This window comes from Hemiscyllium ocellatum, chromosome 35 (genome assembly GCF_020745735.1).
Source record: "Hemiscyllium ocellatum isolate sHemOce1 chromosome 35, sHemOce1.pat.X.cur, whole genome shotgun sequence".
In the NCBI taxonomy this organism is placed as follows: Eukaryota; Metazoa; Chordata; class Chondrichthyes; order Orectolobiformes; family Hemiscylliidae; genus Hemiscyllium; species Hemiscyllium ocellatum.
The window spans coordinates 3,001,667-3,006,666 of NC_083435.1; the positions used below are offsets into that span (position 1 = coordinate 3,001,667).

Here is a 5,000-nt window from a genome sequence, read left to right on the forward strand (position 1 = left end):
TCAGTAACAGCAGTGTGTACCATCTACAAGATACCCTGCAGAAACTCCCCAAACACCCCCTCCCTCAACCCCCCGACACTCAGTAACAGCAGTGTGTACCATCTACAAGATACCCTGCAGAAACTCCCTAAACATCCCCTCCCTCCACCCCCCCGACACTCAGTAACAGCAGTGTGTACCATCTACAAGATACCCTGCAGAAACTCCCCAAACATCCCCTCCCTCCACCCCCCGACACTCAGTAACAGCAGTGTGTACCATCTACAAGATACCCTGCAGAAACTCCCCAAACATCCCCTCCTTCCACCCCCCCGACACTCAGTAACAGCAGTGTGTACCAGCTACACGATACACTGCAGCTCCCCCCCACCTTCTCAAGGGGGGCAACTAGGGTCAGGGGCAGGAAATGCAGCTCCCCCCCACCTTCTCAAGGGGGGCAACTTGGGTCAGGGGCAGGAAATGCAGCTCACACCCACCTTCTCAAGGGGGGGTAACTAGGGACAGGGGCAAGAAATGCTGGGCCCAGCCAGTGACTCCCATGTCCCTGAGTGGTTTTTCACCAAGGTCCCCCCATATCCTGCTGGAAAGGGCGACAGTGAAGGAACAGCGATGTGATTCCAAGCCGGGATGGGGAGCAGCTCGGAGGGGGTGGTGTTCCCACCTACCTGCAGCTTCTGTGACCCATGTCTGTGGTCTCATCAGGAGGTGGTGGAATGATTAGACCAGAATTCAGAACTGGAGAGTGAGATTTATTGACAGAAACTGAGCATCCCATTGCCAATGGTCACTGCAGGTTTGGCATTCAAATCAAATGTCATCTGGGGAAAAAGTAAGTTAATAAAAGTGACTTGTACAAAGCTGTTGATCTTGTCGATACATTCGTGCCTTTCAGAGACTCGTAACTTGAAATCTTCATAATGTTGTTGCACTAACTTCTTCCACCTAGTTCCTGTAGCCAACTCTTCAAAATATGTTGACAGACAGGGGATTCCAGTTTAAAAAACCACAGAGGCTGGTTAAACAATGGAACGTGTTCACCAAACCCTGTCCTTCTGGTGGTAATTAATCCGGAACTCATTTCCCCCTGAGTGACTGCCAGCTTCCTGAGGGACGATTAAAGTAAACTCAGAAAGAGCTGCAGACACTGGGACTCGGAAGCAGACATTGCTGAGAGAGCCCAGCAGGTCTAGCAGCATCTGTGAACAGTTGGTTGAACAGTTCATCCACTTTACCAACACCTTCCACCCCGACCTCAAATTCACCTGGACCGTCTCAGACTCCTCCCCCCCCTTCCTAGACCTTTCCATTTCTATCTCGGGCGACCGAATCAACACAGACATCTACTATAAACCGACTGACTCCCACAGCTACCTGGACTACACCTCCTCCCACCCTGCCCCCTGTAAAAACTCCATCCCATATTCCCAATTCCTTCGTCTCCGCCGCATCTGCTCCCAGGAGGACCAGTTCCAACACCGCACAACCCAGATGGCCTCCTTCTTCAAGGACCGCAGATTCCCCCCAGCTGTGATCGACGATGCCCTCCACCACATCTCCTCCACTTCCCGCTCCTCCGCCCTTGAGCCCCGCTCCTCCAACCGCCACCAAGACAGAACCCCACTGGTTCTCACCTACCACCCCACCAACCTCCGTATACAGCGTATCATCCGCCGCCATTTCCGCCACCTCCAAACGGACCCCACCACCAAGGATATATTTCCCTCCCCTCCCCTATCAGCGTTCCGCAAGGACCACTCCCTTCGTGACTCCCTCGTCAGGTCCACACCCCCCACCAACCCAACCTCCACTCCCGGCACCTTCCCCTGCAACCGCAGGAAATGCAAAACTTGCACCCACACCTCCACACTCACTTCCCTCCAAGGCCCCAAGGGATCCTTCCATATCCACCACAAATTCACCTGCACCTCCACACACATCATCTATTGCATCTGCTGCACCCGATGTGGCCTCCTCTATATTGGGGAGACAGGCCGCTTACTTGCGGAACGTTTCAGAGAACACCTCTGGGACGCCCGGACCAACCAACCCAATCACTTCAGCTCACTTCAACTCTCCCTCCCACTCCACCGAGGACATGCAGGTCCTTGGACTCCTCCATCGCCAGACCATAGCAACACGACGGTTGGAGGAAGAGCGCCTCATCTTCCGCCTGAGAACCCTCCAACCACAAGGTATGAATTCAGATTTCTCCAGTTTCCTCATTTCCCCTCCCCCCACCTTGTCTCAGTCGGTTCCCTCAACTCAGCACCGCCCTCCTAACCTGCAATCCTCTTCCTGACCTCTCCGCCCCCACCCCACTCCGGCCTATCACCCTCACCTTGACCTCCTTCCACCTATCACATCTCCATCGCCCCTCCCTACCTTTTATCTTAGCCTGCCTGGCACACTCTCCTCATTCCTGAGGAAGGGCTTATGCCCGAAACGTCGATTCTCCTGCTCCTTGGATGTTGCCTGACCTGCTGTGCTTTTCCAGCAACACATTTTCAGCTCTGATCTCCAGCATCTGCAGACCTCACTTTCTCCTAGCATCTGTGAACAGTCAACCATGACCCTTCCTCGGAGCAGAGTTTGTGTTTGATTAGTTTTTCATACTCTGTCCTGTACAGCCGCAACACGACCTCCCAACTCCGTACTCAATACTCTGACCAATAAAGGAAAGCATACCAAACGCCTTCCAAATCTATGGTTATTTCTGCAGCTTTCCCACAAACACAGACATTCCTGCTCCCCTTTGTGTAAGGGAGTGCTTTTAACATAAACATGTGTCTCCCTGTTTTGAAATCAGGGTCTGCCATTGAAGTTTCCTCAGTATTGTTGGTGAGTCTATTTGCCTGTGAGGCAGGTGGGACTTGAACCCAGAGCCTCTTGGTTCAGAGACAGGGACACTGCCACTCTGCCCTGTGTATTTTAATGCCCTGTGATGAAGGGATGAGAGAGTGTGTGTGTGTGTGTGAGAGAGAGCTGGCTCAGCCTTGTGTAGGAGCTGTGTGCTGACGGGGATGGTGAAGACATTGACACCATCACTGGGAAACTCTGGGCAGCGTTGACAGCCCAGACTCCATGGAGAGTGAATGAGGCACAGTGTTTGATGAGAACATCAGTAACAACAGCATTGATGAGAACTCCGGTCAGGCTGAGCTGAGATGGACTAGGCCGAGAGAGGTTACAGAGACAGAGACAGGACACTTCAGGGTTGGTGCGGTGGGAGCGGGCTGAAACAGGGAAAACTGGCTTCACCTCTGACTCACTTGGGACACTGTTCCCACTTACAGGACAGACTGCTGTCGGGAACGAGGTAAGGCAGTGGCTTTATCCAGACATCTTTCCTGGGTCATAACGGAGACTCCCTTTCTTAGAGTGCAGTAGGAATTGACAAGCATATGGCCAGCTCTCAATGGTCTGAGTTATCGGGAGAGGTTAGACACGCGAGGACTTTTCTCTTTAGATTGTGGGAGACTGAGGTAGGGGGGACCTTATAGAGGTGTATCCAAGGCATGGATGGGGTGAATACACTCAGGGTTGGGGGAATCGAGGACCAGATGGTATCAGGTTAAGGTTCGAGGGGAAAGAATATAAGGGAACCTGAGGGGGCAATGTTTTTTACCCAGAGAGTGGTCCGCATGTGGAATGAGCTGCCAGTGGGAAGTGGTTGAGGCGGGGACATTAACAACATTTAAAGGGTATTCAGACAAATAGATGGATAGGGAAGGATTAGAAGGAGATGGGCCATGTGCATGGAAACGGGGTTCCCGTGGATGGTCAGCACGGACCAGTGTGGGCCGAAGGGCCTGCCTCTGTGCTGTTGGAGTCCGTTCTAAACCCTGCGCGACCCTGTTGTTCTGTATCACTAGAACGTGGAACAGTCTGGCTGTGACCCGTCAGGAACTGCCACTGGGGGAGGGGGGATTAACGGTCCGAGACAGTACAGAGCGTGGCAGGAAATGTTGGACAGTCTCAATCCCGGTAAGAAGATCCACCTTCCTCATTCCCGGGAGGTCGGACACACTCCTCTCGGACTCCGCTCCCTCCAGTCCGACAGCCCGGGGCCACCTCTGCTGGGTCACTCCGGACAGTGGGATGGACAAAGGTAAAAATCCCACAACACCGGGTTAGAGTCCAACAGGATTATTGGGAAGCACGAGCTATCGGAACGTTGCTCCTGAACATGGCGACCGGATGGTGGAGCAGCCACCCGCCTGGTCAGAGGTCACAGTCCCTCACCCACAATCCCTCACCCATGGGCAGGGAGTGGCCTTAAACCAGGAGGGGTCCAGACCCTAACCCCTCGAGTGACCCTCCCCCTCCCCCCATACTCTCAGACAGTACACCCCAGACCCTGACCCCTCGAGTAACCCTCCCCCTCCCCCACACTCTCAGTCAGTACACCCCGACCCTGACCCCTCGGGTGTCCCTCCCCCTCCCGAGGGTCACTCGAGGGGTTAGGGTCTGGGGTGTGCTGTCTGAGAGTGTGGGGGAGGGGGAGGGTCACTCGAGTTAGGTTCTGGGGTGTACTGTCTGAGAGTGTGGGGGGAGGGGGTGGGTCACTCGAGGGGTTAGGGTCTGGGGTGTACTGTCTCAGAGTGTGGGGGGAGGGGGTGGGTCACATTGTTCAAAGTTGAGAGTGTGGGGCTGGAAAGGCACAGCAGGTCAGGCAGCCCCCGAGGGGAAGGAGAGTCACTGTTTCTCCGGGAATGACCCTTGTGCCTGAAACCTGGATTCTCCTGCTCCCGGGAAGCTGCCTGACCTGCTGTACTTGTTACAATATATGTTAATGATATAGAAGATGGTACCAGCAATAACATTAGCAAATTTGCTGATGATACAAAGCTGGGTGGCTGGGTGAAATGTGAGGAGGATGTTAGGAGATTACAGGGTGACCTGGACAGGTTAGGTGAGTGGGCAGATGCATGGCAGATGCAGTTTAATGTGGATAAATGTATGGTTATCCACTTTGGTGGCAAGAACAGGAAGGCAGATTA

The 5,000-nt window shown here is 53.8% G+C and overlaps 1 protein-coding gene across 3 annotated transcripts in view; it reads left to right on the forward strand.

Moving 5' to 3' along the window:
• The window catches only part of vps52 (VPS52 subunit of GARP complex), a 40,064-nt gene extending 39,207 nt beyond the window's left edge, over positions 1 to 857 (forward strand). For all 3 annotated transcript variants that reach the window (XM_060850529.1, XM_060850528.1, XM_060850530.1), the window contains one exon: positions 1 to 857. This exon is cut by the window's left edge and continues 2,106 nt beyond it. The gene's annotated coding sequence lies outside the window, so the exon portion shown is untranslated.
• Positions 858 to 5,000: the final 4,143 nt, after the last annotated feature.